The 25620-nt window shown below is 44.7% G+C and overlaps 1 pseudogene; it reads right to left on the reverse strand.

The window, feature by feature from the left end:
- Positions 1-4257: 4257 nt before the first annotated feature.
- On the reverse strand, positions 4258-4751 carry LOC125157535 (ubiquitin-conjugating enzyme E2 variant 2-like; annotated as a pseudogene).
- Positions 4752-25620: the final 20869 nt, after the last annotated feature.

A 25620-nucleotide genomic window follows, 5' to 3' on the forward strand; every position in this document is an offset into this window, starting at 1 on the left:
CAATTATGGTTTAAAATATTCATTATTCTTGGGGCCCCTGGGTGAGTGTCTGACTCATGATTTTAGCTCAGGTCACGATCCCTGGATTGTGGGACTGAGCCCCACATTAGGCTCCGTGCTGAGTGCAGAGCCTGCTTACGATTTTCTCTCTCTCTCTCTCTCTCTCTCTCTCTCTCTCCCCCCCGCCCCTCTCCTCCCTGCTCTTGCGTACGCGCTCTCTAATTTTAAAAAAGAAAGGCAAAAAATTATGCTTATTGAAACTACGAAGTGGCCTTCCTCTCCTGGCTTCCCAGGTCATAATATTCCTGCTGGATTTTCACCACGTCAGTTTTCTTTGCTGCTGTAATAAATGAGCACACGTTGGCTCATTTAGTGGCTTAAATATATGTTTATTTCTTGCAGGTCTGGGGGTCAGGGTCTCATTCCTTTTGGAGGCTTTAGGAGAGAATCTATTCCTTGCCTTTTCAGTTTCTAGAGGTTGCCTGCATTCCTTGGCTCCTGGCCGCTTCTTCTGTCTTCAAAGCCAGCAATCCTCTGTTTTCTGGCATCGCATGACTTCCCTTTCCCTTATAGGGACCTCCTCCCTCTTTCCCTTACAAGGACCCTTACATTACCTTGAGCCTGCCTGGATAGTGCAGGATAATCTCTCCATCTCAAGATTTTTTTCCTGTAAAGACTTTATTTATTTTTTAATTTTTGATTCTTTATTTAAAAAAAAAAATTAATCTCTATTTATTTTTGAGAGAGAGAGACAGAGCATGGGGCGGGGGAGGGGCAGAGAGAGGGAGACACAGAATCCGAAGCAGCCTCCAAGCTGTCGGGACAGAGCCTGACGCGGGGCTCGAACCCACAAACTGCAAGATCATGACCTGAGCTAAAGCGGACGCTTAACTGACTGAGCCACCCAGGCGCCCCAAGACTGTATTTTTTTTTTTTTAAGTAATCTCTACACCCACCGTGGGGCTTGAATTTACTACCTAACCCTTGAGATCAGGGGTGGCCTGCTCTCCCGACTGAGCCCGTCAGACACCCTTCCACATCAAGATCCTTAACGTAATCACATCTGCAAAGTTCCTTTTGCTTTGCAGCTTCTGCGGATTAGGACAGGGACATCTTTTGCGGGGACATCTTTTGAAAGCACTTAATAACCAGGAGCTACATTATAAATTTCTAATTAGTTCTTATCAAGAATGGTTAAGCCTGTTCACCGAAGTCGACATGGCTCTTTTGTTGACCTCTTCTATCAGATAGATCTTGGCTAGAGTTTGAAATGCCAAGATTTGAAATGCCAAAGCGGATTAAGAAAAGGATCCACTCCCAAATATAGTATTGGCAAGTTTGACACCTTTGAATTAAGGAAGTGTAATCCTTGGGGTTTGGCCCCGGGGGGGGGGGGGGGGGGGGGAAAGGCTTGTGTATTCTGTGTCAGGTTCTAATTAACAGACTCTTCTCTGTAGCTTACCTGTGAATGGCTTTGTGTCTCCCGCAGTGCAGTGGTTCTGGATGGGGGGGGGGGGGATTCTGCTTCCCTCCCTCACCCGGAGGCTATTTTGATTGTCAATGACAGGGTGGGTGGACATTTGGTGGGCAGAGGCCAGGGATGCCGCTAAACAGCCTACAATACAGGGAACAGCCCCCCACACCCCGCAAGAAAGAATGTTCCCACCCCAAATGTCCCTAGTGTTGAGGCTGAGAAACCCTGCTTTAGTGAGTATTCCAATTTTGTCCCTTGACTATTTTTTTCCCCTTGATTATTTGATTCGTTCTGAGGCAGTACCTTACAGATTACAGGAAAGGTTGTTTTAGCCAATTGAATTTAGATTTTACCGAACCATGTTTTCCTATCATTAAGCAAGTATAATTTTGTCTGTTAAAAAAAAATAACCTATACTTTGTGATGATTCTTTTAGAAACGTCATAAGACTAAAAAATATGCTGGAAATAAGAAAGAAATTCATTTTAGACTCAGTGTTTCAGATTTTTTTTTTTTTTTTGGTAACTCTTTCGTAACATTGATTTAAATAAAACATTTATTTTCCTTTCTGTGGGAGGGGAGCCTGACTATAACTGCAAATGTTTTCTCCGTGGAGGGTTTGTGAATCCTTTAATGAACTTTCTGATTTTCTGCACCAATCCGTCATGTGACTCCCTGATTTTGTAAAGGCAGCCTCTATTTTGGAGTTTTCTTGTGAGGCTATAGATTCAGTACCTGACCGAAACGCACAGGGCTGTGCAACATCTCTCTCCGAGCCCTAAAGGACCAGGGGGAAGAACGAGCTCTCTTTCCCTGAATGATGAAGGTGATGTTAATCCAGAGCTGTGACTTTTCTCCTGGCAGCTGGAGTCCTGCAGCTGGGTGAAAAGCAACCAGTCCCCTGGAGATGGCAGTAACAGGCAGGGATGGAGATGTTTTGCCAAGCAGCCCCAGCCAGAATGCTGGGCTCCTGCCGGGATCTTGGTCTGTCCCGACAGGTGGCCGTGATGGGTCCTTGTAGCCGCAGAGGGCTGCTCTTGCTGGTGCCTGTCCCGGTGAAATTCCACCTTCGCTTTCTCTCAAGTTTCGTGGTCAAGGGCTGCCTTAAGTCCTTTTTGAACAACGTCTTGTGTAAGTGAACGAATACGGAAATAATATTCCTGGGGCTGGCTACACGCTACTGCATTTGAGAAAACCTATTGAATTGCAGGCACGATATTCCCAGGACTGAGGTCCAAAAGGTAGTAAGAGCGAGTCCTTGGGCTGGAGAGGTTTCAAAACACACGAATCAAGGATTTCAGTGTAATGTACGACGACGAGCGGCCTCGTAACCCAGTGCTATCAACGCCGGGGGATCAGCTTAACCCAGCCAGAGGGGTAAGAAAGCCTTTCCCGAGGAGATGGCACCCGGCCTGAGTTGAAAGGAATAAATAAGAATTAGCCAGGTGAAGAAAGATAAAAAGAGTGTCCCAGGGGCGCCTGGCTGCTTTAGTCGGCAGAGCGTCTGACCCTGCATCCTGGGGCTGTGACTTCTAGCCCTGTGTCCCCATGTTGAGCATACAGATTACTTAAAAAAAAAAGAAAGAAAAGAAAAAGGAAAAGGGTGTTCCAGACAGGCGGCACAGGATGCGTAAAGATCTATGGGTGGGACACATCATGACATTTGTTTTATTACTGGATCGCAACACGGAAGCCAGGGTGACTGGGGAGTTAAGTAGCGACCAAATCGAGGAAGTGCTAAAACATAAAGATGCTTTGGTATTAAAGACGGCAGTGGTATACGCAGCGGACTCATCTGGGGGTCTCGTTTTCAACGGATTCCCTGGGTCCATCTGCAGAGATTTCTCCACACCCCGCCAGCCAGTGGACCTCGTGTTGGAGTTGAGTGAATCTTGTTCCTCAGTTCAAAGCACGTTGACGTCTGTCTGGGCAAAGTTCTTCCCTTTGATGCTTGCCTGTCTGTCTTCTTACTATTTACCAATTCCCCCCCCTTTGCCCCTGATCCTCACTGCCATCCCACTTCAACTCTGCTCCCCTCTCTATTCGTGGATCTTTATTTGAAAAGGAATAGCGTGTTTAGAAACATACTCACTTTTTTTTCCTGAGGACACGTTCCACATTTTATTTACATTTTAAGACTAACTTTAATCTCAAAATCACATATCCATACACCTGATTCCTTTTTTTGTTGATTTCACTTAAATGCATGGTTTGTCAAACAAAGACTGTAAACAAATATTTACCATGTCTGTTACATGTAACACACAGGAACGGCTTTTAACAGATACTCATCGGCCTCCCCCACGACATTTTTTTTTTTATCATAAATACAGGTATCAAAACAACCCTGAACTTATTTTTCATATTGCTCGCAGTCAGCACCCACACCGCTTCAAAAATTAACACACTCTGTGACAAGATTCATCGTACCTGCCACTTTAGACAATTTCAACTTGAAGCTCTTTCGCTAAGCAAGATGGATAAAGCATGCCATTTCGTGCCTAAGTGGCCTATTATGGGGTCGCCTGACCTTGGCTTCTAAAGTTGCACTTCTTTTCAAAGCCATCTTGGGATGTTGTAAACCTGAATTCTATTTTGAGTACTCCAGGTTTATGCTTAAATGACAGTGCCTTAACAAGAGAAAAAAAATGGTGCTGCGTTTTTCCTCCTGTAAGCTGAAAACATGATGGTGTACAGATATTAAATATATTCTTACAAATGTCCAGGTCATGTTTACCAGCTGGAATCCTTTCACTTAATGGGTGGCTATTTTGCATTGTGATATTTAATCAAGACATGAACATGAGTAGAAGGGCTGTTGATTTAAGACAAGTTTGAGATCCACTAAAATTAATTGTTGTATGTTTGTCCTTCTGGTGGCTGTGGAAGCTTCATATTTTCTTTGGACATCGTTAGACGTCTTAGCTCTTGAAGTACAACTTCAATGCTATATGAGTTTTGCTATTTTGCTAACACTGCTATGCTCCGTGCATCCACCATGCCACTGGAATTATTAATTCCATTCATATTAATTTTGGTTACAAATCTAAGTGATGGAGGCACTTCTGGGTATTTAGGCTATATATCCTGTTTTCATAATTTGTCCTTGGTGGCCCAGTAATCATGCCTGTCCACCTTGTAAGTGTCATATCTTCATCCTCTTCAAGGCTCCAGCTAACCGTACCATCGCCTACTCCTTTCTGTCCTTCTTCAAGTTCTTCCAACAAGTGAAAATTACGAGGAACTTTAACTCCTGGCGAGACCGCCATCTTCTCCTGCAGCCCGACGCCGAAACATACTCGTTTTAAATGTACAAAATGTTACTGTGCTCCACATCAGGTCTCTTGCAATTTTTGTTCAACTCTTTGTCACCTTGCTCTATGGTACATCCCGTTCCTTGCTTGTTTCTAACTGCAGTATGACTGCACACATTTTGCTTATCCAAGGTATCACGGCTGATACATTGTCGTTCCAAATCCTTCCATGACAAACAGCTCTTTGATGAGCGTTCTCATTCACACCCCCTTACGGACCAAATAAACACTTTTCTGCCTCCCAAAGTCCTGATTCAATAGGTCTGAAGTGGGTCACAGATAATTTTTTAAAAATTTATTTAAGGGGCTCCCGGATGGCTCTCTCGATTAAGCATCCAACTCTTGATCCCAGCGCAGGTCACCATCTCACGGTTAGTGAGTTCGAGGCCCGTGTCTGGCTCTGCTGACAGCGTGGAGCCTGCTTGGGATTTTCTCTTCCCCCTCCCTCTGCCCCTCCTCAGTTCTCACTCTTTCTCAAAATAAATAAATAAACATTTAAAAAATTATTTAAAAAAAATTAAAAAAAAATGTTTAAAGTAATCTGAACTCATGATCCTGACATCAAGAGTTGCGTGCTCTTCGGACTTTGTTTTGAGAAATTATATTCACGTCTTGTTTGATGCAGTTCCTAGAGAGAGATTGCCCCTGGATAAGGTATGAAGGTCAGCTTGGCTGTCTCCCCAGCTCTTTAGTGCTGCCCAAGGACAAGTAACAAAACGGTAGGAAGATCTCCCTCCCTTCAAAAAGGCAAGCTGGCGGGCCTCCAGGGCTTCGCTGTAGAGTGAGGTCAGTCCACTCCTCAGATCAGGTAAACTGAAGCAGCTTGTGAGGCAGAGAAGTTCACAAGTCGGAAGACGAAGTCCGTCTGCAGCAGAAGGCTTGAAGCTGTGCAGCTAACACACTATTTGACATCCCTTCTGGAATGGTCTGGCGCAGGGAATGAAGTTAAAATCAATCCCACAAGCACAAATAAGCCAAGCGGACCACTGGTGTTCAGAAACTTCTATCTTGTTGATTTTAAAGAGGTTCAAAACAATGTCGGGTACGGAGAAAAGAGCCATGCCTAACTTTCGCAAGGATCTAAACCCCGCGTCTGAAACGAATCCGGTGTTATATGTCAAAAATACCTCAAGTGCAACACAGAAAGAAAACAGAGCCACGCACCGCCCTGTTGCGTCTTTCCCTTGAGGCACCTTGGACACCCTCTTCCACCTGCTTGAGCAGGGAGAAACAAAGAAGGAAGCATGGGGGAGAGAACACTGCAGTTCCCATCTCGGAAGTATTATCCATCCATGCCTCTGACGATATGTAAACAGATTCTGTGCATGAAATTCCTCAGAACACAATGACTCCCTCTCCTTGTATATTACATAAGTATGTACACTTCTTTAGTACGATTCAAGTGGAAACGTTCCTCTGCACGGAGCTGAGGCTTATGCCTCTTCAAGGTAAGCGCCGGGGGAGATTTCGGTGATGCATGCACTCTAGGGAGTGTTGAGCACCTAGCTCTTGCCTAACACAGCCCCAAGGAGGAGTATCAGCGCTCCCACCAGGGGAAAATAGGAGATGCAATGAGTAAACAAACAACTGATCACCATTTCTTAGGTATGCTACATGCTTCTCTGACTGCTGCCCTTGCTCACGCTCACGGCCTGGAATGTATCCGCCCTCTATCCTCTTCCTTCTAATCTCCAGCTTGAAATTCTCCACGGCCCAGCTGATAGAGGTTTCTTCCGTGAAGTCTTAACTTGATTCTTCCCATCCCCGTCCCCATCCTGATTTACCAACTGGAATCCTTCTCTATCTGGCTCTGTCTCTCTCTCTTTTTTAATATTTCCTTATTTTTGAGAGAGAGGGAGCGTGAGAGTGCAGGGGAGGCAGACAGAGAGGGGGCCAGAGGATCCGAAGTGGGCTCTGTGTGGACAGCAGCGAGCCCAAGGTAGAGCCAAACTCAAAAACCGTGAGATCGTGACCCGCGCCGAAGTTGGATGCTCAACTGACTGAGCCACCCAGGCGACCCTGTGTCTGGCGTTTGGTGCCGTTATTTGTGTCTCTAATAGAAAGCCTGTGCCTTTCACTTTTGGGGGGAACATTTTTTTATTGCGGTAAAATATACGTAACATGAAATTTACCCTTTTAACCGTTTTTAGGGGGACAGTTCGGTGGCGTTACGTGCATTCACAACAGCCGTCACCACTTTCCATTTCCAGAACTTTTTCATCATCCCACACGGAAACTCTGTACCCATAAAACAATAACCACCACCCTCTACCCTTGGTCACCTCTATTCTACTTTCTACCTTTATGAATTTGCTTATCCCCGATACCTCGTAGAAGTGAAACCATACAATTTTTTTTCCCCCGTATCTGGCTTATTTACTTAGTATACTGCATTCAAGGTGCATCCGTGTTGTAGCATATGTCAGAATTTCCTTCTTTTTTAAGGCTGAGTAGTTTTCTATTGTATGTGGATATCAAATTTTTATTTATTTGGTTATTTAAGTAAGCTTTATGCCCAGCTTGAGGCTCAAATACTCACAACCCCAAGATCAGGAGTCGACATGCTCCACTGACTGAGCCAGCCAGGGACCGCTTGTGTATATCACATTTCGTTTATCCATTCATCTGTTGATGGATGTTTGGGTTGTTTCCACCTTTTGGCTGTTGTGAACAAAGCTGCTATGAACACGGGTGTGCAAATCTATCTGAGTCCCTGCTTTTAATTCTTTTGGGTGTATACTCAGCAGTAGGATGGCCGGATCGTAGGGTACTTACTTCCATGTTTAGCTTTTTGAGCAAGCGTCCTTCATTTTTTAGCCTACGGAGACAAAGGGAAAAAACAAGAGCCTGACTAATAATGTCTGTGATACCTGGCTAGAGCTCCCGGCTAACTTCCTGGAGTTCTATCTCCTGAGAATTCAGTCTGGTCGATCCAATCCAAACCCTTGCTGCTCTGAGCAGCGCATCTACTCCAAGAGGGGGGGTGGGGGTGGGGACGCCGAGCAGAGGGGCATTTTATCACGTCTTCGGTAGCGTGATTCTCACCCCAGACCTCTGCTATTTTGTCTTCTCTGGCTCTTGGGTAACCTTGCATTTGTGGTATAGGGCTGCTTTTTTAGTTTCAACTGTTGATTTGTTCCCCTATTCCCAATGAGGAACACAGCACTTTCTGAAGAGGACGATACATCCTACCTTCCCCATCTGCAGTCCCGCTTTATATGTTCTCTTTCAGCTGCCGCTGAGTAATTGACCATTGAACATTAACAGTTTGCCAGTTGCACCACAGGTAGCCTTGCTGGGCCCAAGACGGCTGGCATTCACCAATCTGGCCCTTCTCTAGGCTGGGCACACAGCTAAACCGAATTTCTCAGCCACCCTTGCATCTAAGAGCGAGGCCGTAACTGAGTTCTGGTCCGTGGAATTCGGGCAGAATGGAGGTATGCCGCTTCTAGGCATAGCCTACGTATCATTCCACATAATGGTCTATGTGTACCTCTCGTCAGCTGTTAGCTAGATGGCCCCAGAGGTACCGAAGCCACAGAAAGAAAGCACCGAGTCCCTGAATCATCATTTGAAGGACAGCCGTCCAGGAGAGCTGCTCCGACAAGAATGTCCACTAGCCCTTGCAGGGAAGAAGAAAGACACCTGTGACCGCGTGAAGCCACTGAGATCACCTACTCGGAATACATTTGCATTTCCACTTTGACGACTCCACTTAACAAAGACCTAGACGAAGACCATGGGAAGCTGTTCCGTATAATCTTTTTTTTTTTTTTCCCTGCAAGAATTTTAGCAGCACATGGCCATTCGCTTTGCATTTTTTTTTTAATATGAAATTTATGGTCAGATTGATTTCCGTACAACACCCAGGGCTCATCCCAATAGGTGCCCTCCTCCATGCCCATCAGCCACTTTCCCCTCTCCCCCTCCACCCCCCATCCACCCTCAGTTTATTCTCAGTCTTTAAGAGTCTCTTATGGTTTGCTTCCTTCCCTCTCTGTAAATCCCCGCCCTTTCCCTCCCCCATGGTCTTCTGTTAGGTTTCTCAGGATCCACATAAGAGTGAAAACATATGGTATCTGTCTTTCTCTGACTGACTTATTTCACTTAGCATAATCCCCTCCAGTTCCATCCACGTTGCTACAAAAGGCCAGATTTTATTCTTTCTCATTGCCAAGTAGTAGTCCATTGTATGTTCCGTTTCATCTTACTGACTACCTTCCTTCGTTCTTACTCCTATGTCTCGAATTAGGTGCGATCCTTTGGCTCACCACCCTCTTAGGCTTTTCTACTTCCCTGGACTTTTTTTTTTTTTTTTTTTTTTTTTTTTTCTGGCAGAAAGAAGGCAACCCTGTAGCAGATTCTTTCTGAAAGAGTCTTATGCCCAGCACTAATCCATTCTTGGGCTGCAAAGTACTTCCCAAAATTCTTCCCGGAGGATTTAGGGACCATAAATAACTAAGACATCCAATAGATTGTGACATTTCCGTGGATTGACTAAGTATGCAGTAAGTAAGTTTGATCCTAGGGTACTCTTTTATTATTTATTTTATAATAGTTGGTTGAGTACCTGTCCTTTGTTTTTTGTTTTTTGTTTTTTGTTTTTTGTTTTGAATCACCACTAGCCCCCCCCAGGCCCAAAAGGGTTAGCAGGAACTTGAGAGTGGGGATTTTGAATTCATCTTTATATCTCTAGTAATGCCCAACACGCTATCCTTCAGATTCAAGCAGTCAGTAATTGTCTGTTGAACTTGATGGGGCGGATCGCAGGAATTTTATCCACATACCCATGACCTCACTGATTCAGCGGCTTCCTCTAAACTACCAATATGTGAACTTGCAGACAGGCTGATGTGGGATCCACTGCGGACTCTGGGCAACATTTTCTTTTTTTCTAAACTCTTGCCCAGAACCCAGCGTGAATTTTTCAGCCAACCTTATCGAGATACAGTTTACGCACAATAAAATGCGTAGGTACGAAGTAAATAGTCTGATGAATATTGACAAATATTAACAGCCTTAAAACTTCTACATCAATAAAGATCTATAAATTTTTTTTTTCAACGTTTATTTATTTTTGGGACAGAGAGAGACAGAGCATGAACGGGGGAGGGGCAGAGAGAGAGGGAGACACCGAATCGGAAACAGGCTCCAGGCTCTGAGCCGTCAGCCCAGAGCCCGACGCGGGGCTCGAACTCCCGGACCGCGAGATCGTGACCTGGCTGAAGTCAGACGCTTAACCGACTGCGCCACCCAGGCGCCCCTACATCAATAAAGATCTAAAACATTTTCACGACACCAGAAAGTTTCCTTATTTCCCTTGAAGTCAACCCCCTTCACCACTGCTATCCCTGTTGCCCCAGGGAACAAATGAACTTTTTTTAATTTTTTTTTTAGTTTATTTGTTTTGACAGAGAAAGAGCACAAGCAAGGGAGGGGCAGAGAGAGAGGGAGACCGAGAGAATCCCAAGCAGGCTCTGGGCTCTGCACTGAGCTCCACGCAGGGCTTGAACTCGCGACCGTGTGACAATGACCTGAGCCAAAATCGAAGGTCGGATGCTTAACCGACTGAGCCCCCCGGGCGCCCCGAACTTTTTTCTGTAACCATAGATTAGTTCTCTGTGTTCTAAAACTTTATACAAATATAAACTGTAGAGTATGTGCTCCTTTGTGTCTACCTTCTTTCACTCAGCACAGTGTTGGTGAGATTCATCCAGCTTAGTGTTAGTGTGAGCATTTCGTATCATTCGTGTTTATTGCTGGGCAGCGATCCGTTGTATGAACAGGGCACAATTTGTGTATCTATTCATGTGTTGATGGACGTAAGTGTCGTTTCTAGTTTTCGGATATTAGGAGTAAAGCTGCTCTCACATTTTATATAAGTCTCATTCTTGTCATCACTTGGTATTGTGGTTGCTAGTATAAATTTACTTGTAACAAATGCTTCATTCTAGAAGGAGAGAGGGAGAGAGAGATTGAGAGGGAGAGAGAGAAAGGGGTTGGGGAGGGAGAGAGAAGAGACAAGGAGCCGGGAGGAGGGGAGAGGGGAGAAAAGAGGCAAAGAGAGGAGAAGAAAAAAAAAAAGGGCAGCATTTAAGACATAGAGTCATAAATACAATCAGGTTTTCCCGGGTCTGCTCTGATCTCTTATCAACTAGGCTGCATTGCCTTTCAAGGGAGAAATATGAAGCCATATTCTTTCTGTTCTTGAGGGGGTGGCCTGAGCTGGACATTATGTGGAGTTTATTCTAGGAAGCCGGTGGTTTTTCAAGTATAATTTGGACAGGAAAAACTGCAATTCGAAAAGAATGATCTGTGTGTCAGGAACTGGTAATAATGTTGAAGTTCCTGTTCACGTTGTAAAACCTGGCTGTTTGTGCTTGTGGGAGGAGACATCTTTTTTCTTTTGTTACTGTGTGAAAACGAAGCCTTTATTCCTTGCAGGCGCGTTCAAACTAATGATCAGCAAAAGAGGCAAAAGCCAGTAGCTATGACAGATAATATGGGTAGAGAAGGGCAGGACATACATTCTTAAACTTCACTTTTACCTAAACAAGGACAAAGCTCATCTGGCTCAGTAGGAAAATACAATGAGTGTAATTATGAGGTATGATTCAGAGAACTAGTCTTTCTAGGGTAAAAGCGTGATCCTTCTGAGAATGATGAATTTGAATACGCGAAGCAAAAGAGGCATTCTAAGCAGCGAGGCCAAAAACAACGGATTTAAAAAAATTCATTGGAAATGACCACCGTTATGAATATCTGCTCGGTATTGAAACTGTTCTCCTTATTGAGACATAATTAAAAAAAATTTTTTTTAATGTTTATTTACTTTTGTGTGAGAGAGAGACAGCGTGAGCAGGGGAGGGCAGAGACAGAGGGAGGCACAGAATCCGAAGCAGGCTCCAGGCTCCATGCTGAGAGCAGACAGCTCGTTGCGGGTCTCGAACCCATGAACCGCGAGATCATGACCTGAGCCGAAGTCAGACGCTTAACAGCCTGAGCCGCTCGGCCACCCCGAGACGTAATTTTTTTTAAGTTTGTGTATTTCTTTTGACAGAGACAGAGGCAGCACGAATGGAGGAGGGGCAGAGAGGGAGAGAGAGAATCCCAAGCAGGCTCCACACTGTCAGCGCAGAGCCCGACGTGGGGCTCATATCCACGAAGCTGTGAGAGTGTGACCTGAACCGAAACTTACATGTGTAAGTGAACCGACTGAGCCACCCGGGTACCCCGAGACCTAATTTGATGTCACTCGTCTGCTCCCCGGTGCGGGACTCTGGATCATTAGTGCCCATCAGCTTTAAATCTAGAATACAGTGAATGAGAGAGGTGTCCCCAGCTTTGTCCCTTCGGGGTCCTTGCTGTGCATTCAGTGGGCAGCATCGCCCAGGGACAATCGGTGGGGAGTTCGCATTAAAAGAGACATTTGTCTCACGAACCACTGATCAAGTCTTACCCAGCGCCCTGACCACCACCGGCGAGGCCGAGATGGTGAGCCAGCGCCCGCTCTGGTACGAATTTTATTAAGGCGCCTGTTGTCTGGAATACACGCAGTAAATGTGAGCTTCCTTTCCTTCACTCACTCATTCACTCATTCATTTCTGTACTTAGTATTTATCGAGGTCCTGCTGTGGACCGGGCACATGTTCTAGGTGCTGGGCGTACAGAGTAATGAATAAACAGACAAAAATTTCTGCCTTCGCACCAGCAGGGGGAGCCAGATAATAAAAATAATAAGCAGGCAAACGATAGAAAGTATTAGGAAATGATGCATACGGAGAAGAAAAAAAGCAGGATAAAGGGAACGGGGGTTTTGGGCGCAGAGAGGGGGTGCCGCTGGGAGAATGATAAGCCGTTACTACTCTCACGTTTATTGAAGCCAGATTTCCCCTGGGCCAGAGAGTGGGATTTATCTCACTACCATGACAACCTAGAACTATGTCACAGTGATTCTAGATGGTCCATTCCGCACTCTGGAGGAGGAGCCTGAATTGGGACGTCACTGTGTTCAGTGTAGGTGATGACATCACCGTCACGCATCTCAGTATCTCGTGGTTATCAGGTGATAGGCCAAGACCCGGAAATAAGGTACCAGGGCCACCGCATGCCGTCGAAATCTTGGAGTGAATCCTGCCACCGCCCCAGGGCATACAGTGCATCTATTGACTGAACGCCTGCTCTTTTTGCCTTTTCGTATAAATAGCATATCTTTCCTCAGCTCTAGAAATATCTGTTATGACATGGTTTTATCCCTGGCATGGTATTTTCCTTTGTATGTGTTGTGATTTCTGAACAATTCTTATTTTACGACATCTGGTTAATTTCCAAAATTTCACTGTGATGAAATAGTGTCATATGTAACTTTGGATACATCTGTGGTTTTGTCCTTAAGCTGATTTGCAGAAATGAGTTCAGAAGATAGGCAGGCTTTTAACATTTTTTGATGCAAGTTACCAATTGCCCACTAGAAAGCGTGAATTTGGCCCCGCCTGGCCAGCTGTGTATGAGAACGTTTATTTTCCTATATTCTTACCAATGTTTGTGACACCATTCTTTTTACTTCATTCGTTTTCTTTTTACTTTACTAATTTGAAGGGTGATACTTGGTATCTCATTAATGTTTTCAATTGCCCTATCTTTGATTGTGAGGTTTACTGGGATTTATAGGTTTCCTTTTGGAAATTGCTCATTTTTTTTTAAATTTTTTTTTTCAACGTTTATTTATTTTTGGGACAGAGAGAGACAGAGCATGAACGGGGGAGGGGCAGAGAGAGAGGGAGACACAGAATCGGAAACAGGCTCCGGGCTCCGAGCCATCAGCTGAGAGCCCGACGCGGGGCTCGAACTCACGGACCGCGAGATCGTGACCTGGCTGAAGTCGGACGCTCAACCGACTGCGCCACCCAGGCGCCCGGAAATTGCTCATTTTTAACTGGGGTGTTTATCTCTTACTGATAGCTAAGAGCTCTTCCGATATTAAGGGTATCAGCTTTTTTTGGCCATATATGTTGCAAATATTTAACCAGTTTAACAATGTGCTTTAATTTTATTGATAGAGTTTCTCAAAGATATTGATGCTTTGGCAAGTAAAATATCTTAGTTAAATTTATTATGGCTTTCTTCCTGTGCTTTCTTGATAAGTGCTTTTTGTGCCCTCCCAAATTATTTAAATATTCATTCAAATTCTCTTCATTTTCTATATTTTTAACATTTAGCTAAATGGTGATATGTGGAATTTATTTTTGTGTCTGGATTTATATAGGACTCCTGCTTTCCTTTTTCTCAAATGCTTGTCTGATAGTCTCAGGACCATCTCTTTTTTAAGAAAAAAATTTTTAATGTTTTTATTTCTTTTTGAGACAGAGAGAGACAGAGCATGAGCGGGGGAGGGGCAGAGAGAGAGGGAGACACAGAATCGGAAACAGGCTCCAGGCTCCGAGCCATCAGCCCAGAGCCCGACGCGGGGCTCGAACTCACGGACCGCGAGATCGTGACCTGGCTGAAGTCGGACGCTTAACCGACTGAGCCACCCAGGCGCCCCTAAACAAATTTTAAAAAAATCATAAGAAAAACAAGCTCAGTTAAAAAAAAAAAAAGATTTCAAATGTGTGTAACAAAGACATTTTTGCTGGCAAGCATAAATGAAGTTGACGTGAGGTAACGTCATTGGGTGGGGTTGACTCTCAAGCCTTTTTTCCCCCCTGAAAACAAACGTAAATGCTGCATTTTCAAAATGTAAGAGTCTTTCCCCTCGTGGACTTTTGGGCCCACTTCGACACCAGCCGAGTTGGCTCACTGAGCAGAACTCTCCTTGTAAGTTCTTTCCTCCTCTCTGTCTTTTCCCTGCTGGTCTCATTATTAAAAACATGCTACTGTCAGGTATAAATGATGTTCCTCACTAAGTCCGCTCAATAATAGCATTTTTTTTCCTTTCCCTGTGTGTTTCCTCCAAATCTAACGATGAGCCATCTTGCCTTAGCGAAAAAAAGATCCTAAGCCTCTGTGACTCTTCCCGGGCTTGCGGGCTGGCAGGACTGGCGGTCTGAGTGATTGATCCATAACCTTTGGGCACGCAGGCAATTATAAGTTGCCCATAAGCTTTGCTGTGCCAACAGCGCAAGTGAAAAACTTGGGGATCTAATTCTGGATCCGCCGAGCTCTCTTTGTGTGATGTCACATGAAATAAGGGGGAGGGGAGGGTGGGGGGGAGGGGGAAGGAAGCAAGGAAGGAAGCTCCACTGCCCATCTCCCGGTCCACTTACCTACCTACATCTAGTATATTTTTTCGTCACATGTATTTAAAGTGGAGATACGATTCACATGCCCAAATGCCCATCCTTTTATTTATTTATTTATTTATTTATTTTTCAACGTTTATTTATTTTTGGGACAGAGAGAGACAGAGCATGAACGGGGGAGGGGCAGAGAGAGAGGGAGACACAGAATCGGAAACAGGCTCCAGGCTCGGAGCCGTCAGCCCAGAGCCCGACGCGGGGCTCGAACTCCCGGACCGCGAGATCGTGACCTGGCTGAAGTCGGACGCTTAACCGACTGCGCCACCCAGGCGCCCCATGCCCATCCTTTTAAACGTATACGGTTCAGAGGCGCCTGGGTGGCTCAGTCGTTAGAGAGCAAGGAAAACTATTTTCACTTCTAATCATCATGAAACATGCTGCTGATTACTGATTTGTTCTTCTCTGCCCATGCCTAATTTTTTTTCCTACTTCTGACCTTCAACATTTCCTTCTAGAGCCTTTCCACTAATTTAGGAACATGGGGCAGAGAAAGGCAAGTTTCTGGTGTTCGACGAAAAATGAAAGTCAGAAATAGCCCGTGTAAATCAAAGTTTCAATATTTCCTTTCCCACAATCCTGGGAGTTGTCAATGATTTTTATTTTCGCTAATGAGGCAATAATTCAAGAGCCGGTCCTCTTCTGTCAGGAGACAAATATTATGAAACAGAACTGTCATTTGTCTCTGAGCTCTGCTTTATGCAGGGGCGTATTGTGTGAGCTTGTAAGGAAAAAGGGCATTTTCTCAGCCAAGATAGAATGAGCTGTAATAGACTGATTACTAAATGGTTTATCATAAAAATCTCCGTACTGGAAAAGAACATTAAAGGTCATATGGTTCAATCTCCTGTCTACAAATACGCTCATTCAAAGCTTAAGGGCCACGTTAACATGTTTTCAAAGCTGCTAAACACTATCATCATCTAATTGTATGACTTCTCTCTTCCCAAAATGTTCTATGACACATGGATTTTCAAATCGATTGTCTAGAATTTTGTGACATTGAGAGAAATTGCGGACGTCCTAGACTAGGTTATGATGCTCTTAGGAAAATGATTGTTTTTCCAGAAGCAGAACTGGTTCACTTTTCTGTTTAGTTTAAGCTATTATTTACTGGCTGTAGGAGGAAAGCATTGCTCCTAATTTCCTCATGGTTGATGGATGGTTAAATTAACGGCTCTCCAGGCATCACCTGTCCCTGTCTGCCCTTATGTAGTCCCCAACCCTCTCCACAGACACTAGGCTTTGTCATGTGACTTCTTTTGACCAATGGGATGTTAGCGGATATGACACAAGCAGAAGCGAGTAAAGTGCTCGTGCATTGGCATTTGCTTACTCTCTTGTTGCTTTAATTTATTTTTATTTTTTAAAATTTTTTTAAATTTATATCCAAATTAGTTAGCATACATATATGTACCACATCTTTATCCATTCATCCATCGATGGACATTTGGGCTCTTTCCATACTTTGGCTCCTGTCGATAGTGCTGCTATAAACACGGGGGTGCATGTGTCCCTTCGAAGCAGCACCCCTGTATCCCGTGGATAAATGCCTAGCAGTGCCATTGCTGGGTCGTAGGGTAGTTCTATTTTCAATTTTTTGAGAAACCATACTGTTTTCCAGAGTGGCGGCACCAGCTTGCATTCCCAACCTGTTGCTTTAATTAAAAAAAATTTTTTTTAAATGTTTATTTATTTTTGAGAGAGACAGACTGAGAGAGAGAGAGAGAGAGACAGAGTGCGAGCTGGGGAGGAGCAGAGAGAGAGGAAGACATGGAATCCAAAGCAGGCTCCAGGCTCTGAGCTGTCCGCCCAGAGTCCGACGCAGGGCTCGACCTCATGGACCATAAGATCATGACCGAACTAGTCACCCAGGTGCCCCCTCTCGCTGCTTTTAGAACCCAGTTTTCATGTGAACAAGCCTAGGCCTGTCATCTAGAGACGAGAGGACCAGCGAATAGCCAACATCAACTGCCGACATGTGAGTGAGGCCATCTTGGACCAGCGAATAGCCAACATCAACTGCCAACATGTGAGTGAGGCCATCTTAGACCATTCAGTCCCATTTGAGCCACCAGATAACTAAAACTGCTTGAGATGATTCCAGCAGAAGAACTACATAAGCTGAACTCAGCCCCGATTGCTGACCTAGAGCATCCTAAGCAAATAAAATGGCTGTTGCTTTAAGTCACTTTGTTTTAGGGAGGTTTGTTTAGAAGCAATCGATAACTGCTGCCTTCCTGGTATATAGTGAAGCCACCTACTTCTCTGGGGTGAGATTTTTCAGTTACCGTGTGAGGAAGAAACCTTGTGAAGTCAATTGCCATTGGATATCCCTTAGGCAGTTACCGTTTACAATCAAAGCAAACATTTTGGGAGAGATTGTTAATTTTCTTTTGAGCAACAGAAGGCTGGTGTTTGTGGCCGTGTGACGTGAAGCACCCATCCCGTATCTTCATTTTTTTAAATTAATTTATTTTTGAGAGAGAGAGAGAGAGAGATTGAGAGATGGAGAGTGAGCAGGAGAGGGGCAGGGAGAGAGAGAGAGAGAGAGAGGGAGAACCCCGAGCAGGCTCCGTGCTGTCAGCACGGAGCTCAAAGCAGGGCTCCATCCCAGGAACTGTGAGATCATGACCTGAGCCGAAATCAAGGGGTGGATCCTTAACCGACTGATTGACCCAGGTGCCCCTCTGTATCTTCAAATATTTGTTTTCCAATCCATTGGATCGTCACCAGAATCACTCCTCTCTTGCATACGCCCCAGCCCCTCGTGCCTTTTCCCCTCATCATGTTTGCCTAGCCAGATTCTGACCCTGGTCACAGGCAATTGTCCTACTCTGCATCGGTGGTGGAGAAACCGAAGTTTGCTGGAGAAAATGCCACAGCCTCTGTTGAAGATTCTCGCCTTAAGTCTCCAGTAAGCCTTCAGTACTCCTGGCCGATCCTACTCTATCGCTCTTGTAAACTCACTTCCCAAACGTGAAACAACCGTTTCACGCTTTCTTCTCTCGTCTTTCATCTCCAATATCCCCTCCTTCCCCCAGCACCGAGTTTAGGTGCCAGGTTCAGTGATTCCTGACAATCGGATGTACTCTGTCACCACCACCACGATCCAGTTAGAGAACACTTCCATCATCCCAGAAAGTTCTTCCATGCCTTTTTATAGACATACGTTTTTTGTTTCTCTCGAGTACATACCTGGAATGGAATTGCAGGGTCGAATTTGCCGCCAGATCCAAGCACTGATGAGTTTGGCCGGCATCACCGTAGGCAGCTTTGCGGTGACTTTTCTCTGGTAACTGATTTGCTGGCCATCCCAGGCCTGGGCCACCTCAGCGAGCTTCCCTGTCATCAGAGGGACCATACCCTCTCCAACAAGGTTGTGAATCTCTGAAATGGTGCCCTTCTCCCGGTTTGTTTCTTCCCTGGCTGCTCTCCCAAAGCCTTAGAGACAGTGGCTGCTTCCTTCACTGCTGTTCCCGTAGAGTTAGTTTCACTCTTCTTCGTAGTTAAGCCCCTGTTACTAGTGAATGATGACTTACACTGAATTTTCCCTCTGCAAATGATTGGTCTGGGTTTTGGGTTTTTGTCTCCTGAGCGGATCCTGATCTTTTCTACTGTACCTCAAGAACGTGTCCTGAAATACCCACCCCTTCCCGTTTCTATTGCTAGCAGCCAAGACCAAGCCCCCAACATTTTTTCTTGAACAAATGCAACAGCTTTCTATCTGGTGTCTCTACTTTTCTATTGTCCTGTCCCCAGACTTCTACAGTCCATTCGTATAACAGCCATAGTGAGCCACCCCCCCTTTTTTATAGTAAGCTGCACACCCAATGTGGGGCTTGAACTCATCACCCTGAGATCAAGAGTCGCGTGGTCTACATACTGAGCCAGTGAGCTTTCAACGTAAATTCAATCATATTACTATACTGCTTAAAATCCTCCGATACGAACTTCTGGTTTTAGCTTAGAGATGGAGACAGCTGGCATGAGAGTCTCTCCCATCCACCCAACAGTGAAAACCTGGACAAAGTGGAAATTAGTGGTTTTTCTTTAAAAAATTTTTTTTTCAACGTTTATTTATTTTTGGGACCGAGAGAGACAGAGCATGAACGGGGGAGGGGCAGAGAGAGAGGGAGACACAGAATCGGAAACAGGCTCCAGGCTCTGAGCCATCAGCCCAGAGCCCGACGCGGGGCTCGAACTCCCGGACCGCGAGATCGTGACCTGGCTGAAGTCGGACGCTTAACCGACTGCGCCACCCAGGCGCCCCTAGTGGTTTTTCTTGAATGAGCCAGAAGACTGAGGTTATAGGACAACCACCTAACCCAACAGCTGAAGGATGCCAAGTTCTTGCAGGGATATATGGGACCTGCGCGTTGGCTTATCTGGGGCCGAGGCCGTTCGAGTCCGTACGAGCTGGCCAGAGGATTCCGCCAACAGCTCTTAAGAAACTGCTCGAGGCCAAGTGTGGGCTGGTTTGAAGACGTCACCCTCTTGCAGGATTTTCCTCCACAAACCCCAGCACGCACTCCTAGGGAAGTTCAGGGAGAATTGTGACAAAACTTCCCATCGGGCTGCTGGCTGGCAGAAGCTTACTGTCGGCCACAGGAGCCATCGCTGACGCTCTGCTCAGCCCGTCTTTCCTACTTCCCCATGGAAAAAAACCCTACATTTCCAGGGGAGCACACAGCACGAGTAGTTAGCTCAGGGCACTGGTGAAAACCCACCGCAGTTGAGAAGACAGAAGAAAAAAAAGAAACTCTACCTCTGAAGGAAAACCGAGAATATGTACTAGGTAGGGGCGCCTGGCTGGCTCAGAAGAGCATGTGACTCTTGATTTCTGGGTCCTGAGTTCGAGCGCCACACTGGGTGTAGAGATTACTAAATATATATATATATACTAAATATATATATATATATATATATATATATATATATATATAAACTTACCAAAAAAGAAGAATGTACATTAGGCCAAAACTCCAGCTGGAGAGTCCAGAGCTCTTGTGAGACTCAGAGACTCTGCCTAAGACCGATGCTTAGTCAGACCAGCAGAGAATGCTCTTGTCTCCTGCCCCTCATCACAGGTCAACAGGCAGCATGTCAAAATAACAGTACAATAGAGTGGGGGGGCGTGTCGAGGGGGGATTTGCAAGAGACCCACACTTTCAGTGCCATGGCACACATGGGAAATCCAAGGCCAGAAGAGGAGACATTGAGAAAGTAACTCGGGCAAACCAGCCCACATCAAGCATTTTCCAAACGACCTTACTCATCTTGCTCGTTGTTGTGTCTCTGGGACGTAACAGTCCGGGCGCTTTGTAAGTCCTCACTGAACGACGAGCGAATGACCCTCTCTTAGCTGCTGCATCCAGAGACCAACTGAGAGAACATCAGATTCATATCATATCTCATTGAATGAAACGGTCGGAATCCGCTGATATTTAAATGCCAATTTGTTTCCATTTAAATGTATTCACATAGGCAATATTTAACTTATTATCATTCCTGTCTTTCATTCTTTTTTAACGAATGTAGTTTAACCCGTGTAAGTGAAATGAATAGGTGATGAAGTCCCCCTGTGGTATCTCTTTCCTTTAAGCAGCGATCTGTGCCCTAGAAACCCCGTCAGAGTTGCAACCATGCAAGCTACGTGCTGTTGGTTGCTGTATCTTCACCTGAAATGACTGGTTTTCAAAATTATTCAAATGAGGATTCGATCAAGGAGATGGCCTCATTCATAAACAGCTGGCTGAACATTAATGATGAATCAAAGCCAATCTGGAAAAAGCAAGCTCACTATTTTGGGGATCATAATAGACACAATCCCAGAATCTTCACTCATTTAAAAAATGTGCAGGGGTGGGGGACATTGGGAGGGGAACCCAAATATCCACGAAATGCCTCATCTTTGTTATTATATTGTCTTACGGGGTGACCTTCAGCTCGCTGGGCATCTGTTTCTTATCTGTAAATTGGTAGAATTGGACCAGTGACCTCTAGGTCTTAAAATTGCTAAAGAAAATCAAAGAAAAAAAAAATCTAGAATAGATAGCATTCCCGAACTGAGAATTCTACATTCCTCTCCACACGCACACGTGCACGCGTGCACACCTTGTTGTCTTGGTGATAAAACAATTTCTTTTTTAAATGTTTATTTATTTTTGACAGAGGGAGACAGAGTGCGAGCAGGGGAGGGGCAGAGAGAGAGAGGGAGGCAAAGCATCTGAAGCAGGCTCCAGGCTCTGAGCTGTCAGCACGGAGTCCGATGAGGGGCTGGAACTCAAGAACCCCGAGATCATGACCTGAGCGGAAGGAGGAAGCTTAACTGACTGAGCCACCACAGTGCCCCAGGTGATTTTTTAAAAATATACCTGACTCTGAAGAAAAGGCTACATTAGCTTCTTATTTCAACTAGCTTATATGTACTTTTGGTTTAGTTATTTTTTAAGGATTTTATTTGTGAGGAATCTCTACACCCAACCTGGGGCTCAAACTTATAACCCCGAGATCAACAGTCACATGCTCTACCAACTGAACCAGCCGGGTGCCCCTATGGTTTTGATTTTAAAAACTTATCTTGTTTCTTGACTGATTGATAAATATGTTCACCGAGTAAAACACACATCTGTGGAACACTTCCTGTGTGCCAAGTGTTAGTTTCAGTCATGAATGGCATATAGTCCCCGACCTCACGAAATTCGGGATGGAGTGGGGATGGGGGAGGGAGGATAACCTAACAAACTAGCATAATAATGTGTTTGAAAATTTAAGGGTTGAGAGTCTTACTTTTTTTTAACTTTATTAACGCACAAATATAATTTATTTATGTGCTGATTTTATTTTCCTTTTCAATTTAGTTATTCTTTAAATTAAAATTTACCTGCCCATGATTAAAAGCAATGGTTCTCAAAGTGTGGTCCGCTGACCCCTGGGAATCCCCAGGATACTTTCCGGGTGCCCATGGGGTCAAAATAGTAACACTAAGACTTTATTTGTACTTTTCCCTGTGTTGCCAGTGCATCCATGGTACAAAAGCAAATGTGGGCAAAACTTCTGACTTCTTAACACAAATTAAGGAACTGACACCAAACTGTACTCATAGTCATTATATTCTTCCGTTGCCAAAAAAGGCAGTTGCACCTCAAAGGTCCTTGAATGTGCAGTAAACATGGTTAATTTTATTAGATTTCGATCCTCGAACGTGTGTCTTTTTTTTGAACACATACCTTTTTAATAGTCCGTGTAACGAGACGGATAGTGTGCCGAAGGATGGGGGCTGTCTCAAGGAAAACGACTTGTGGGATTGTTCGGGTTCTAAATTGAATTGGCTGCTTTGTTCAGGGAGCGCCATTTTTACTTCAAAGAATGACGGGAAAAAAAAAACAAACAAAAACAGAATGACGGGAGACAAACTACGGTATTTCTTTTTTTTTTTAATAATTTTTTTTTCAACGTTTTTATTTATTTTTGGGACAGAGAGAGACAGAGCATGAACGGGGGAGGGGCAGAGAGAGAGGGAGACACAGAATGGGAAACAGGCTCCAGGCTCCGAGCCATCAGAGCCTGACGCGGGGCTCGAACTCACGAACCGTGAGATCGTGACCTGGCTGAAGTCGGACGCTTAACCGACTGCACCACCCAGGCGCCCCAAACTACGGTATTTCTGATGTGGATATTTGGGAGACATTTTCTCAACAATGAATGAAGTCAGCCTGTCCCTACAGGAAACTCAGCTGACAATACTTGTTGCCAATAAAAACTTATCAACTCGCCTTCTTGTTCTTTTTCAACATGTCCGTGTCTCCTGAACGTTAAGGAATTTGTGAGGTGGACCCAAAGACCTTTGGAATTTGTTGAAAGACCACCCAGTTTCCCTGAGAAACAAAGTAGTTCTGAACACCTTGTAAATAAATCTATTTGGGATTACTTGCACATTCCTGTCATTGGCAACCAAGTTTTGCAGGTAGTGAAATGCGTCGTGAGTTTACCCACATATTTTGTGTCTTTTCTTGGAGGAATTTCAGTTGTTTAAGGCAATTGAGCTCATTTGAGAAGAGATCCCTTCCTTACCGTCTGCCATGATCTATCCTACTATTTCACTAGGAGGCTCATATCTGTAACCGCAGATGACATTTACGTGTATACACAGCGTGGCCAAAGTATGGGAATAGATCGTATGAAAACGGGCGGAACTGTTGGGAGACAAACTTAAAAAAACCCCACATAGTGCGTTTGTGAAGTTAGTTTAAAAGAGTTTTCTAGTGTAGAACACTTACGATCTTTAAAAAATGATATATTTTCTCATCACATAAATAACACATACGAGTCTTACAAACTTTGGCAAGAAAGAAAATCGTACAAAAGATAGTGAAAATTCTCCATAATCTCACTATCCAAAATTCACCACAGTGGATGATTTGGTGGGTTTTCTGCCAGGCTTTTTTCTCATCAGAGTCTGGACGAGCTAGAAGGGACCTCAGAGACTATCTAGTCCAACCTACTCATTTTTACAGATGAAGAGAATCCATTAAAAGGTTGACGCTATTTCTGGTTTTCTTTCAAGTCGTTTCAGCAAGAACAGTACACCTATGGAAAAACCCCGGGTTGTATCTTGGGTGAGACCCAGACAAAGAGCCTGATGTAACCTAGTTGGCCTCTCAGGCCGTCTTACTTTGATCATTGCCTGGGATGATGTGACGTCTGGAGCTGCAGCAGTCATTTTGTGACCTAAGGTGACAAGCCTGAGGATCAAAAGCTCAGACACTGAAGGGGACAAGACTGGCATGATAGAAAGAACATGGGTCTTTAGTGATATAATTGAGCTGCCAGACTAACCCTAGAAATGCACATCCTCAAATGTCTTGGTGAGGAGAGTAAATACTTGGCTTGTTTAAGTTCCTTTAAGTTGGGTATTCTGTTACTCAGAGCCCCCCAAATCCAAATTCATTAGCCCTGTGACCTGGAACACATGCAAGTATTAACTATTCTCTGCCTAGGTGGCTCCATTGGTGAAATAGAGATAATACACACACACACACACACACACACACACACACACACACATTTTCCAAAATTATACACGATCATTTGTATTCTGTTTCTGCCCTTTAACATTGTATAATGAGATTCTCCTCTGTTCTTCAAAATTCTTCTAAAAGCACAACCTTTGATGGCCACAGAGATGTTTGTCCTAAGTTTTTCTCCAAATGCCCTTACTCTTGAGCATTTTACATTGCCAGTAAATTTTCTTTCGCAAAAGGAAAGGCTGCAGTGAATCCTCCTTGTGTGTGAAGTTATGTACCTTCAATTCTTTTTTGAGGATGAATTTCTAGAAGCAGAAATCCTGTGTCACAGGTTTCAGGTTTATGATATCAATTGCCACGTTGGCTCCCCTCTGTCTCTCACAGACTCAACTTTGCTTTAAAAGTGGACGTGAGTGGCACCTGGCCGGCTCAGTTGGTAGAGCCTGGGACTCCTGATCTCCGGGTTGTGAGTTCAAGCCCCAGATTGGGCGTAGAGCTTAAAGTAAAATAAAATAAAATAAAGTAAAATTAAATTAAATTAAATTAAGTGGGAGCACCTGGGTGGCTCCATTAGTTATGCATCCAACTTCAGCTCATGTCATGATCTTTCGGTTTGTGAGTTTGAGCCCTGCACCGCACTGGTGGTGTGGAGCCTGCTTGGGATTCTCTCCCCCACCCCCCACCCCCTGCTCCTTCCCCACTTGTGATCTCTCTCTCTCTCAAAATAAATGAGTAAACTTTAAAAATAAAGTGAAAAGTGTACATTAGTGGGGAACATTCTTTTTAATAAGTAATGCATTTACATAGTTCTAAATTCAAAAGTAGTGGCATGTGGGTGGCTCAGCTGGGTGAGTGTCTGACTCTTGATTTGGGCTCAGGTCATGATCCTAGGGTCATGGGATCGAGCCCCACATCAGGCTCCGTGTTGAACGTGGAGCCTGCTTGGGATTCTCTCTCTCCCCCTCTGCCTTTCTCCCCCATTTGTGTGTGCACGCTTGCTCTCTAAAATAAAAAGAATCAATGTATTTAAAAAAAATTTTTTTAACGTGTATTTATTTTTGAGACAGAGAGAGACAGAGCATGAACGGGGGAGGGTCAGAGAGAGAGAGGGAGACACAGAATCCGAAACAGGTTCCAGGCTCCGAGCTGTCAGCACAGAGCCCCACTCGGGGCTCGAACTCACAGACCGCGAGATCATGACCTGAGCCGAAGTCGGCCGCTTAACCGACTGAGCCACCCAGGCGCCCCAAAAAGAATCAATTTAAAAGTATACACTGGAAAAATTTCCTCCCATTTCTTTTTCCCTAGCCACCCAGTTCCTCTCTCCGAGGTTTCTGGGAAAAACTCCCAAATATATTCTAAGCATATATGGGGCCCTGGCAGGAAACAGATCGTACAGTCAAATTAATCAATTTGAGGAAAGACATTGTTTACGAAGTAAAGAGGGGTGTTGGGGAGCCCACTAGTAACGGGACTCGGAGGACTAACGGGGTGGGGAGGGGCAGGAA

This window comes from Prionailurus viverrinus, chromosome X, assembly GCF_022837055.1.
Source record: "Prionailurus viverrinus isolate Anna chromosome X, UM_Priviv_1.0, whole genome shotgun sequence".
Taxonomy (NCBI): domain Eukaryota; kingdom Metazoa; phylum Chordata; class Mammalia; order Carnivora; family Felidae; genus Prionailurus; species Prionailurus viverrinus.